At 39.7% G+C, this 14,365-nt stretch overlaps 1 non-coding gene across 1 annotated transcript; it reads left to right on the forward strand.

Annotated features, from left to right (window-relative positions):
* The first annotated feature begins 9,563 nt into the window (after positions 1-9,563).
* Positions 9,564-9,635, forward strand: TRNAG-CCC (transfer RNA glycine (anticodon CCC)). Its single transcript has one exon. It is a non-coding gene; the product is annotated as a tRNA-Gly (tRNA).
* The last annotated feature ends 4,730 nt before the right edge of the window (positions 9,636-14,365 follow it).

Here is a 14,365-nt window from a genome sequence, read left to right on the forward strand (position 1 = left end):
CAATTGAGATTGGGCCCCTAGAGTTTTTTCCCCTTAATTTTGTAGTCATAAGATGACCTGGTTATTAGAATATTCCAAAATTGAAAATGTGTGACATTTATTCCATTAACAGCAATCAGGTTTTTTTAAGTCTATAATTATTTAAATAAAGTTTCTTCACATGCATATTAATATGAATGCCTGAAAAATACAGGCTCTTTCTTTAAAAGGAGCTAATTATTTGATTGAAATATACTTTGCAAAACAAAACAAAACAAAACCATGAAAGTCAATTCCCTTTCAATTTCAGTTTTCATTCCTTTTCAACTGAAAATGCTAATTCAACCAAATAGTTTTGTCTTTGCCTAGGAATTATTTGCGGAATGAAGGCAGTTAATTTGGGGGTCCTGGGTGTGAGATAACAGTTAATCAATTTATCTGTGGGCTGTGAGGATGCCTGGGAGGGTTTTAGGTTTGATCAATGTTATTTACTATTCTCTGCTGCATGCTCATTGCAGTTTCAAAGACTATTTAGCTTCATGATATTTGAGCCTGAGAGCATCAAGTATATTAGAATTGATTTTCTTTCCAGTTTGATCTTTTAAAATACTTTTGCTGGTCATTTTTCACTACCACCTTATGCATTTTTCATTCATCTGGCCTATATTTATTGAGTGTCTTGTGTCACTAGTGTGACCCACATTTGCTGTGAGAGATAAAAACTGTGTTTTGCTGGGGCTCCCTGCAGAGGTGACCATGGCTAACAGGGAAGAGACCAACTTTCACTGTTGTAACAATTGTTTGCTTGTTCACATGGTTCAGTTGCAAATGTGGTTTCAGCAACCATAGAAAATTCTCCTACTGAATTATTGATACCTTAAAATATATGACTGGCTACTGAGAATCTGGGAGTTGAATTAACCAATGGTTCTTTCACACTGAGCAAGAACCACTGTGTGTTCTTCTCATCGCTGGGTATTTGAAGAATTCAGAAGTCAAATTTCTCGTGAATTAATCTGGCCATGGTGTAGGTTGGGAAAATATGGACCAGAATATTTTTACCAGCTTACTCTTTGCAGTTTATAAATGGCTGTTCATTTTCATTTTTCATCTTGACTTACTCGCTTTTTTCCATCTTACATGGCTTTTGTTAAATGTTTTTGTTCAATGATGTCTCACAATAATGTACATAGTTTACAATAAATCAATAGGAAAAGGGCATCATGGGAAAGAAAGGAACCTTTCTTGAATCTATCCTGTAGCAGACACTGCCCTGGAGACTTCACAAGCATGGTATCATTTAGTCTTCTCAACAGTGCTGCAAAATAGGTATTAGTATACCCATTTTAAATATGAAAATGCTGAGGCCTAAGAATTTCAGAGTGAAATCATCTTGTGTGACTACTAACATAGCAAACCCAGATCTGTTTCCTGCTCCACAAGGCACTTTTTAGCCACATCTATGTCGCTTTCTTTTTCTGTGTTATAAAAATATATTTATTTATTTATTTGGCTGTGCTGGGTCTTGGTTGAAGCATGCAGGATCTTTAGTTGTGACATGTGAACTCTTAGTTGTGGTGTACAGAATCTAGTTTCCTGACCAGGGATCAAACTCGGGCCCCCAGCATTGGGAGCAAGGAGTCGTAGCCACTACCAGGGAAGTCCCCATATTGCTTTCTTAACACCCATGTCTTTCTCCCCAAATCCTGGATCAACTGATCATTCCCTATAGCTTATCTTAATGCTTCCAGAGAATCTCCCTTGACAGTTACACCCTGTTTCCTGACCTCCTTTATGAGCTGACAACCGACCTATGTAAGTACAGATTCAACACATGCTATATGTACTTATCTGTAAAAACTGCTTTTGAAACATCAAAGTAGAAACAACATATGAAACTGTAGAAGGCAGCATATTAGATTTGCTTGGATAGGGGAAATGAGAAGTCAATTTGGTTTGGGTTTTGGCCATGCCTACCTTGGTTTTCACCATTTATCTAATAGGGGTCCCAGTTTGTAAGCAAGCTGGTAAGTGTGTCTTCTCTGTTTGTGAACACGTAGGTTTCCATCCCCACTGGGCCTCACTTTCAGCCTCCTGAAGAGAAGCTAAGGAAAGGACAGAGTTATAAAAACCTAGGAAATGCATTTCTTGCCCCCTTTGTAAGCAATAAGTTGAAAGACAGGAAACAGTGGTGTGTTATGAATTAACGAAACTTCTACATATAATGGTGCATTAAAAAAAAAAAAAAAGTCGCTCAGTCGTGTCCGACTCTTTGTGACCCCATGGACTGTAGCCTACCAGGCTCCTCCCTCCATGGGATTCTCCAGGCAAGAATACTGGAGTGGGTTGCCCTTTCCTTCTCCAGGGGATCTTCCCGACCCAGGGATCGAACTCAGGTCTCCAGCATTCCAAGCAGATGCTTTAACCTCTGAGCCTCCAGGGAAGCATGAGCCACCATGGTGCATTAGTCTGGTGCATTCATAGTATAGTCATTGATTGACCTCAATACATTTATTTAGTCAGCACTATCTGTCCCACTGCTTTGTGTATTGGTTTTCTATCACTGCTGGAACAAATGACCACAAATCTAGGGTCTTAAAATAACACAAATTAATATTCTTACAGTCCTGGAGATCTGAAGCCTGCCGTGATCTAAAGCCAAGGCTCCAACAGGGCTTCATTCCTTCTTAAATGATTTTTCTAAGGGACAAGCTGAGTCTTGCTTTTCCTCACTTCTTGAGGTCACTGGCATTCCTTGGCTTGTGGCCTACACCCCTCTGACCTGTATGTTTATCATCACATCTCCTTCTCTGACTTCGACTCCCTTGCCTCCTGGTTTCCCTTTAAAAAAGACCTTTGTGATTACATTGGACCCACGTGGCTCATCCGAGGATATTTCCCATCCCAACAGCTTCAATCACATATGCAGAGCCTTTTTGGCCATGTAACATAATAGAGTCCTGGGTTTGGGGAATCAGAAGACAGACAGCACCGGAGAGTCACTCTTCTGATTTCCCCATCCTTTTGAATATTTCTTTATAGCTACATGACATTTACTTGTGTTCTTTCTTTAATATTTATTTTATTTATTTATTTGGCTGTGCCGAGTCTTAGTGGCAGCACGTGGGATCTTTAGCTGGGGCATGTGAACTCTTAGTTGCAGCATGTGGGATCTAGTTCCCTGCCCAAGGATTAAACCCAGGCCCCCTGCTTTGGGAGGATGGAGTGTCAGCCAATGGACTGCCAGGGAAGTCCCTATTCTCTGATCTTGTAGGTCAGGGGGAGCCACAGACAACTTTCATGTGGAGAGGTGAGATAATCCAGTGTCCCTGTTAGGAAGCTTATGCAGAGAGTCCTGTGGAAATGGAGCCACAACTAAGATGCCACCTAGAATGCAGGAAGAGAGAAGTTGAGAACATGAATTGCAGTAGAGTCTGTAGCAGAGGGGAGGGGGAAGAATTTGAGAGAGAAAAAGAGTGTCGACAGGATAGCTGAGAGGAAAGAGTCTGTAACTTGGATGACTTGGGTGGGTGATGGGAAGCCACAGAGGATGGGTGTTGCTGAGCAGATGTATGTACACTGGGCTGGGCACTGGGAGTACAGTGATGGCTGGAAATACCTCTTTGCTCATGTAGCTCAAAGCCCCATTAGGAAGATAGCAGCGGTAGTCGTAACAAGAACTCATGTTTCCTGAATGCTTTATCTCATCCCAAGCATCTTACGTTTACTCTCCATAGCAACCCTCTTTGGTATCATTATCATCCCGTTTTTCAGATGAAGAAACTGACTCCTAGAGAGATTATATGATCTGCCCAAGTGTGAGCAATTCGCAAGAGGAAAGAAGGAACTTAAGTAGTCTGGCTTCAGGGTCCATGGTTTTAATTAGAACACTCCATGGCCTCACTTAACAACTAATGATGATTTTCTAGGCTGTTTAGTATGAGAAGTCTCTGCAGATTTCCATGGCAGGGCCATAGTAATAGCAGTGACTGCTATGGAGGAGAACTCTGAATATTTGGGGGCAGTTTCCTGCAGATGCCTGGCCATCAGGAGGATATGATATGTGATAAAATAAAACATTGGTCTGGAGCACTGAACTGGGCATAAGGGCAAAATTAGAGAAAGATCTTGTTTCCTTGCTCTCTATGAATTGATATCCATGTGGAGAAAACCATATTGCAATCATAAAAAAAACAATACATATCACAGACAAAGTGTTTCCAAGGTCCTCTAGATAAATCTGACATGAGGATATAATCTTTTTCTAAAAGGAAATGGGAAAGAACAAGGCGATGAGAAGGTCAATATGGTCCAATGTAGGGGTGTTCTAAGCAGAAGTGAGTTGATGGCTCCATGTGCTGTGCGCTTTCTGTCCATTCCTCCATTTAATTCTTACTACAGTCTGCCTGCCAGTGCAGGGAACATAAGATACATGGGTTCGATCCCTGGGTCTATCCCCTGGAGGAAGGAATGGCAACCCACTCCAGTATTCTTGCCTGGGAAATCCCATGGACAGAGGAGCCTGTCAGGCTACAGTCCATAGGGTCCCACAGAATCAGACACAACTGAAACAACTTAGCACGCATGCATAGTGTTATAAAATCATCTGTCTTGTGGATGGGGAAATTGAGGCAGAGGGCAGTTAAATTAAGGAACTTGCTTGAGGTCACGAAGTGATGATCAGTGGAGTAACATTTGAACCACACAGTCTCATTTCTCTCCCTGCTAGTGTGTATTTAAAGCCTACGGGTTCAGTATTCTTGTTGTTTAGTTGCTAAGTCATGTCCGAGTCTTTGCAACCCCATGGACTGCAGCATGCCAGGCTTCCCTGTCTTTCACTATCTTCCAGAGTTTGCTCAAATTCATGTCCACCGAGTCAGTGATGCCATCCAACCATCTCATCCTTTGTTGCCCCCTTCTCCTCTTGCCCTTGATCTTTCCCAGCATCAGGGTCTTTTCCAATGAGTCAGTTCTTTGCATCAAGTGGCCGAAGTACTGGAGCTTCAGCTTCAGCATCACTCCTTCCAATGAATATTAGGCACATTTTGGGATCGATATTCTTATTTTTCAAAATAATCTGTAGCTTACTTTAATGAAAGAGGATTTTGAAGCCCATTTGTTGAAAGGGTAATGCACTGCAATTGTATAATTGGCTTCAAAGTGAGAATTCTAAAGAACAGGAGATTTACCCAATAGTTTGCTAGCCAGTCACTGAGAGATTTACATTCAATGTGACATCTGTTCAGGCTTATACTCTGCTTACATACGTGTTGGCAAAACACTCTCTGTGAACCTTCCAAATATTCTAACCCCACATTGACTTCTCCCAGCACTCCTGACAAGAAGGGGACCGAGTTAGAATGATCATCCCAGAGTACCTGACCCTGCATTCAATGCTTAGAGTAGGTCACGATTAGTTTTAATAGTAAATAATACATAATTGCTGACAGGTGCCTTTGGGCTTTGGGATATAACACCGAAAATAATGTTTCAGTGAAATATTGCCTACAGGAAGATGTCATCATGCAAAGTTAATAGCACTGCTTAACGGTGAGAACTCAGTATCATATCAAAAGGGAAAGTTGGTTCAGATTTTTTTCATCCACCTTTAGGAAATCAAACATCTCCTGGTATATCTTATATTTTTGAGACTAATGAAAAAAGAAGCTAAAAATCCACAGTTGCAACCTAAATAAATATGGTTATCAGTATGCCAATAAGATCTGCAAAGCCTGAATTCTCATTGAAAAATTATTGTGTTCAATGAATTTCCATTAAGAGTTCAGAGATCCTCAGGTTACACTAATTCTGAGATCCTCAGGTCACAGGGATTCCCTGGTGGCTCAGGTGGTAAAGAGTCTGCCTGCAATGTGGGAGACCTGGGTTCGATCCTTGGCTTGGGAAGATTCCCTGGAGAAGGAAGTGGTAACCCACTCCAGTATTCTTGTCTAGAAAATCCCATGGATGGAGGAGCCTGGAAGGCTACAGTCCATGGGGTTGCAAAGAGTAGGACACGACTGAGCGACTTCACTCTTCCCTGTCATTCTGCACCTCACTTTATTTTCACGAATTCAAGTTAAAGGTGATCCACAAATGTAATTTCCATATACTCATGTAACTTCAAATATATAGAGGCTTAAAAAGGAATAAAATTGTGCCATTTGCAGAGACATAGATGGACCTAGAGACTGTAATACGGAATGAAGTAAGAGAAAAACAAATATCATATAATATTTTTATTTGTGGACTCTAGAAAAATGGTACAGATGAACCTATTTGTGAAGCAGAAATAGAGACAGATGTAGAGAACAAACGTATGGACACCAAGAGAGAAGGGAGAATATGTATATGAATACATATATATACATGTATTCAATATAAAATAGGTAACTAAAGAGAACCTACTATATAGCACAGGGAACATTACTTAATGATCTTTGGTGACCTAAATGGGAACAAAATCCAAAAAAGAGGGACTACATGTGTACATATAGCTGATTCACTTGGCTGTACAGCAGAAACTAGTACACATTGTAAAGCAGCTATATTTCAATAAAAGTTTAAATATATATATATATGTAGAGGCTTGAAGCTACTGTAAACACGAGCTTCTTTATTGAATTTTATTTGATAATACCCATCCTCTTGCCACAGAACAGCAAGAACGAACATTCTAAAACTTCTTATAAGTGAAAGGAAATCATTGTCTTTGTTAATTATGTGAACTTTTCCTCATTAGTCATGCACTGTATGGACCCAAGAAAAGTGTGGGAAATAGACACATAATTGGGACATAATGGGCATTTAAGCCTTATATTTTCATAACAAAACTGTCCTAAATTAAAATAAAAATGTTATGCAAATGAGGTTTGTTTAGCTAAATGTAGGCAGAAGGGCTGTAAAGATATCAGAATGTATTAGAAGAACATGAATAATTTATTTTATGAGGTAAAGCCTAATAAAGATTTAATGATCACCCATATGCCTTTAAAATTATGGGAGAAAGAGAAATACAGTGGGCACACAGAGCTCTTACAACTCTGTGTAAAATTCAGTTTATAACTGTTCCTCTGTGAGTTACTTTTTGGAAAGGATGGGCCACAGACTGATGTAATAAATAGTTGCAAAGAAGTTTCTATCCCCAGATACCCATCCAGTGAATTCTAGACCTAAGCTGTTTTTCTATAAAGCCATGAAATACACTCTCTTGCCTCAGAATTGGACTCACCATTTTCTGATTATAAATTTAATGATTTCAATATTGTAGAATAATTTCTGGAAAGAAAAACGATGTTAGGGGTTTCATTTCATTTCATTGTTGGCCTGTTGCTTTTAATTCCATCTGAATGCATGCCGCGGAGTAGTTGAGTGAAATCCGTAGCATCTTGGTTATTCTTCATGGATGAGTTCCAGTTCTTTTGGTGATAGAACTAAAAGCTCACAAGATGCTGTGTATCAGTAATGAAACAATTAGTCTTTGAGAAGCTTTGGGGAAATGACTCAAGCGGCGAATTAATCATTGTGATGGTTTCCCTTCACAAATGCTAGGTCTCTGTAAGGAGTTCCCCACCCATGCTCATTCGTGGTGCTCTTATTAAAGGTGTAAAATTTCATAAACTTTGGGGAAAACATTATGAGTTCTCTGTCTGTGCAATACAACTGGTATTTTTTTTCCAGACGTGTATTTCCATAATTAAACATCCTAAAATACAAATCCCATTATTATTTGTTATGTCTAGTCAGTAATTAGACCTCAGCTGGTAGGGCAATTTCAGAACAGAGTTTGCCAATTTACATACTAATCCAGCAGAGTCTGGTGGGACATGACTAGCATAGATTCAGTCAACATCTTAATTAGCCCTAATCCCAGCATGCACTCCGAGGTGCCTTACCCCACCCCCACCCTTGTGAGTCTTGTTTGGCTCACTTGTTTCCTTCAACAAATTCCCACCCTTCAAAGATTTTTTTTTTCCAGTCCTCGTTTTCACAGATGAAATGGTTGTATCTCAAAGGGGTATACCAGGCAAAGTATTTTGCTTCAAGGCTGAGAAATGTGAGAAATTTGGTCAGACAAGCGATGAATACCCAATTGTATTCTAGAATGTGAGAATAGCGACCCTCATCATCCCACCCTCAACTCCAGGTAGTAAGCCATCCCACACACAGGAGGGTCTTACCTCTTTTCTAAGACGCCCGAGGATATTCGTTATTCCCATCCATAATCAGGAGCGCATTTCATTATTTGCCATTTCTCACGTCATGGAATTCCTTATACTTAACTGAGATTCTCCCACGCTGCCTGTTTAAGCCTCTTGTCCGTCCATCCATAGTGGAGATGGAGGGCAGGTGGCCACCGCCTGTGAAAAGTTCCTCCTGTAGCTGAGGACCAGAAGTCAGTTATCTCCTTAACCTTCTCTTCTCCAGAATTAATTTTTCCAGCTCCCTGACTCTTAGCTTTCAGGTCCTTTTTCTTCACCCCTTTGATCTTCTTTGTGGCTTTCCTCTGAACTCTTTCCAAGTTCGCCACACCCCTCTTTAATGGTGACACTCGGAACTAGACAGAGCACCTTTGAAATAGTTTGGCTACATTTTCTCAGGATGAGTAACCAACACTTCAGTGTATCTCCATATTACCTTACTTTGATAATCAGTGCTTGCCATTAGTTAGCTGTCTAGCTTTGTTGATTCCTCTCCTGTTAAACATTATTTTGTTGTTGTTTTCTTTCTTTGTGTGTTATTCTATAACCTAGAGGGGATTTCTTCTCTGTGCTTTGTAATGTTATATTGCAGTTTATCAAAAGCACTTTGAGTTTGAATTTCAGTTTGCAAAGCTATAAATCACTGGTAACTCCTGTGGTGGTTTGAAGTCATTGGCAAACTCAAGTTGGGCATTGTGTGTGCATGCTTAGTCATGTCCGACTCTTTGCGATCCCATGGACTGTGGCCCGCCAGGTTCCTTTGTCCATGGGATTCTCCAGGCAAGAATATTGGAGTGGGTTGCCATTTTCTCCTCCAGGGGAATCTTCTCAACTCAGGGATCAAACTCCGTTGGCAGGCAGATTCCATATGACTGAGCTACCGGGGAAGCCAAGTTGGGCATTACCAATGAATAATTGTACTAACCAAGGGCAATGAAGACCTCAGAGGGAACCAGGATAGTCCCAAGAGAAGAGTGCTTGCTAATACCTTTGGCCCAAGGATGCCTCCTTGGTTTTTAGCTCTCTGCTCTCCTTCCCTCCTTTTTGACCTTTGTCCCAGGATGTACTCTTTCCCTATTTCATACTCCCTTTTCTCTCTCTTTCTTTTCACTCATCCCTTCTTCCTCTTCTCTTCCATTTTCACTGAGAACTTTCCAGTTCTCCCTGCTGGAGATGGTTCCCCAGCCAGAATGTTGGTTTGCTTGCCTATCAGGTTGTGAGTGTCATGTGAGAGGTGGGGAACAGCAATGGAATGAGAGAAATAACCCGCACGAGTTTCTCTTCCAGCTTTGTACTGGCTTTGCTGAAATCGAGCCACGAGGTTCAAAGTTAGGAACAAGTCAAAAGCATCAACTGATGGATCTTATAAGAATCAAGCTAGGGACTTCCCTGGTGGTCCAGTGGCTAAGACTCTGTACTCCCAGTGCAGGGGCCCAGGTTCGATCCCTGGCCAAGGAACTAGATCCCACATGCTCTGACTAAGACTCGATGAAGCCAAATAAAAATAATAAATAAATATCTTTAAAAAAAAAAGAGAATCAAGCTGAAGGAGGAAAAAAAATGGCCTGCTTCAGCCCCATATCCCCAGCAGTGCCAGCCAGGGAACGTCTGTATCTTCTTGGGCACACACCTTTGTGGCCACACAGAAAGAGCCAGTCAGAGCATTGCCAGGTTTGTGCACAAAAGAACCAGTCTCCTTCATCTCCAGACTCTTACTTGATTTGTCAGGGGCTAAGCATGTGTTTTAAATTCCAGAATGTGTCCCAGCTTGCCTTAAAAACCAAGGCCTGTATTGATCCCCGTCTAGAAACTTAAGAATCCTTGAAATTATAAAAGTTTTATTCATGCATCTTTGGAGACTTTTTTTCATGGTTGTGTGTCTCTGTGCAGGAAGCAGGTGTGAGGGCTTTTGCCTGGATGTCTTTATAGCCAAAAATGTCTCTTGCTACTGAAAACTACAAAACCATAAAAACCTTTCAGATATCTCCTAATCCTTCAGGACATGAAGGAACACATGCTTCCACATGGGGAGCTTCTGTTTGACTGGTTGGTTGGTCTAGTTTGTTTTTATTTTTGTAGGGCTAATTGAACTGTGTGTGTGTGTGTGTGTGTGTGTGTGTGTGTGTGTTGCAGTCTCAAATTTTAATTGTCCTTGCCAAAATGTAATTCACACTCTAGAGGCAGAATTGATAAACACATCCTTCATTTCCTTGCTTCCCATTCTAATACCTGATCACTTTGCTGAAATCCTGGTGAGGCGAAGACAATCTGGCACCTTTCAACTGACCAGACTCAGTAGTGTGTGAAACCAGAAATGTTGGAGTTTACTAATTATAGTGAAGACAGGAGCCCTCAGAGTGGTTGGGTCAGCTCATGTTAAAGAAAGGAATTATTTGTGGTGTGAAAAATGATGCAGCCATTTTGGAGATATTCTGGCAGTTCTTCAAAAAGTTACACATAAAGTAAACATATGACCCAGCAGTTCACTTCAAGGTATAGACCCAACAGGAATGAAAACATATGTCCACACAAAAACTTGAACATAAGGGGACAGAGGCTCAAGAGGGAGGTGATATATGTATAATTATGACTGATTTGTGTGGTTGTATGGCAGAATCCAACATAACATTATAAAGGAATTTTCTTCCAGTTAAAAAAACCCCTTGTACATAAATGCTTATAACAGCATCATTCACAATAGGCAAAAGATGGAAAGAACCAAATGTCCATCAACCGGTGAAGGTATAAATACTTTATGTAGCATGTGCATGGAATGGAATATTATTCAACAATAAAAAGGAATGGAGTACTGATACGTGCTATACTATGCTAAGCTGCACAGGATCACATATTGTATGTTTCTTTTTTTGAAATGTCCAGATTAGGTAAATCTCCATGTAAACAAGAAGTAGGTTAGTGGTTGTCAGGGGCTGGGAGTGGAGGGTGGGAGGAGTAGGGAGTGATGGCTAATGGCTGCAAGATTTCTTTCAAGGGGAGTGAATCTGTTCTATAATTAAGTTGTTCTGATAGTTCTACAACTCTGTGGATATTTAAAACAAAACCTTGACAGGTGCACATTAAATGAACTATGGTAGTTGAATTATATGTCAGTGAAGCTGTTAGGAAAAGAAAAGGAATCCAGTGTTCCCAGGTGAAGCACAAAATACTTTTATTTATTACAATTTATTGATAAAAAGAGATATCTAACTCCTGTTATTTTTTAAATTAATTAATTTATTTTAATTGGAGGCTAATTACTTTACAATATTGTAGTGGTTTTTGCCATACATTGACAAGAATCAGCCTATTAAATATTTTCTTCAAGTGGCACTCTTGGAGATGTCAAACAAGACAATCTAACCATGGCTGTGGCTTTAGAGACTGTACCTCAGAGTGAAGTACCTTGAGCAAGGATGTGGAATCTGTTTTTTTTTTTTTTAATTTATTTTTGTTAAAGTATAGTTTATTTACAATGTTGTGTTCAATTTTAGCAAAGAAATTCAGTTTTATATACATGTCCTTCTTCATATTGGGCTTCCTTGGTATTTCAGCTGGTAAAGAATCCACCCGCAATGCGGGAGACCTGGGTTCGATCTCTGGGTTGGGAAGATCCCCTGGAGAAGGGAAAGGCTACCCACTCCAGTATTCTAGCCTGGAGAAGTCCATGGACTGTACAGTCCATGGGGTTGCAAAGAGTCGGACACAACTGAGCGACTTTCACTTTCACTTTTTTCATATTCTTTCCCCTTATGGTTTATTATAGAATATTGAATATAGTTCCCTGTGCTATACAGCTGGACCTCGTTGTTTGTCATTCTACATATGAAAGCTTGCATCTGCTAACCCCACACTCCCACTCTATGCCTGCCCTTCCCTCCCTCTCCCTTAGGCAGCTGCAAGTCTGTTCTCTACATCTGTGAGTCTGCTTCTGCTTCATAAATAGTTTTGTTTCACATTTTAGATTTCACATATAAATGATCATCATATGATATTTGTCTTTCTCTGTCTGATTTACTTTACTTTAGTAATGATAATCCCTAGGTCCATCCATGTTGGCATTCTTTCATTCTTTTTTACGGCTGAGTAGTATGGAATCTGGGTTTTAATTTCTAATCTCGCTTTAGCATGCCTAGTAAGAGTAAGCCAGAGGATGGATATCTTTGGAAGTTAGCTGCCCACTTTCTCCATGAGAATAAGGGTAACAACCTCTTGTAAGTTCACAGAATTATATTAGGATAAAATGAGGTGTGGTGCTGCCATGGTCCCTTAAAGAATGCCGTGCATGTGAGCTTAGTCGTTCAGTTGTGTCTGACTCTTTCTGACCCCACCAGGCTCCTCTGTCCATAGAATTTTCCAGGCTAGAATACTGAAGTGGGTTGCCATTTCCTTCTCTAGGGGATCTCCCTGACCGTGGGATCGAACTTGTGTCTTCTGCATTAGCAGGCAGAGTCTTTACCACTGAGCCATGAGGGAAGCGGTAAAGAATGCCATGGAAATGCAAAAACTTATTATATAACCAGCAGCATGCATTATATATATCAGATATATTTATGCTTAACATATTAATATTTAGGTTCAATTAGGCAATTCATATGATCCTCTTGATCCTGACATTGCAAGATTACACACCTTCCCAAATCTACACACACACACACACACACATACACACACACACAGTTACACCCAAGCAAAATATGAACAGATATTTACATTATGTACAATCTTGGTGTGTGCTGTTTCATATTCCTTTTATTAATCTCTCAACTTCCCTCATGAAGTGGAGGAATGCAAAACTAGGATTTTAACTACCAAGTTTTTCAAAAGAGAACAAGAAATCTAAACAAAGTGAGAGATTCAGTGACACAACTAGGTTTATGAGAATTGTAAATACTATTTTAATAACTATTGGAAGGGCATCTGAAGCAGTAAAATTAAATAGATCTCTCATTTATATTGTTTACAGAATTCTTTTCTGAGTGAATTGAAAATGTGGAATAAATAGAATTTTTCTTGACAAAGTTAACTTATTGTCCAAAAACCCTTGACTCCAGACGCCTACACAAGTGCTGGAAATAATATGTCAGATGGCGCTGCAGTTGTAATTATCTAAGGTCTAATGAGACAGCACATTTTTTTACAAGTTGGAAAAATAGATTTTTATTCGGCATCAAAAATAGATTTTTGCTCTAGTTTTTTTGTTTTGTTTTGTTTTTCGAAATAGTTTAAGACACAAGAGGTTGTAAAACTAGTGCAGTGAATTCATATGCACCCTTCATGCAGTTTCCCCCACTGATAACATTCTTCATAAGTGTGAGTACCATTAAACCCTGGAAATAGACATTGGACAGAATACCATCAAAAATCAATTTTCATAGTGGTAAAATTTCCCTGAGAAATTGGGCTACAAATTATCACAGCTTGTCTCAAGTGTCACAGTTGAAACTGTTTTCATTGGATCAAGCTTTTATTATTAAAGAGTGTGATTTGATTCTTCATGTAAAAAAATGTTGCCCTCAGTGTTTTTTTTTAATTACATGTTTTGAAACCCTGATAATGGTGCATTTTAGCTTATATTTATATCAAAAAATACTAATAAGCTCCTTTTCAAAATATATGACTATTTTTAAACTCCATCTTGCTTTCAAACAACACTTAGATCATTAAATTAGATCTTCATTGTTTCCTTGGAGGTGGCAGGCATTATTAAAATGTATTCTGCATATTTTGTTTCTGTAATTATGTCTAATCAGTGTGAATTGATGCTGTAGTAAAATACTTAATTAAAAACACATATTCGAGAGATACACGGGGAACAAAAGAAAAACTCTCCTACTTTGCTTCCAAGTGACAGAAATTGATAGAAAGTTGAAATATCAGACAAGATCAGCAGCCTGGAAAGTAAATGTGTTAATAGGTAGAGAATGCAAAATTTCTATAGAAAGATCCTGGCCTTAAAACAAAAGCAAGGGCTTCATGATTGTGAATTCTTTTGCCCTTGCAGAATCAATTCTCAAAGATATGGAGATCTCATAAATGTCTCCAAAGACCAGTTTGCAGCACCCAGGGAGTGGGGCTTTTTGAAAGAAATGCCTTCCCAGGCTGTGAAAATGCATGTGTCAAGGGGGAGAGACCCCTGCACAGGGGCTGCCAGGAGGCCCTTTCCTTTGAATCCTGATCATTTACATGAC

The sequence above is a fragment of the Budorcas taxicolor genome, chromosome X (genome assembly GCF_023091745.1).
Source record: "Budorcas taxicolor isolate Tak-1 chromosome X, Takin1.1, whole genome shotgun sequence".
In the NCBI taxonomy this organism is placed as follows: domain Eukaryota; kingdom Metazoa; phylum Chordata; class Mammalia; order Artiodactyla; family Bovidae; genus Budorcas; species Budorcas taxicolor.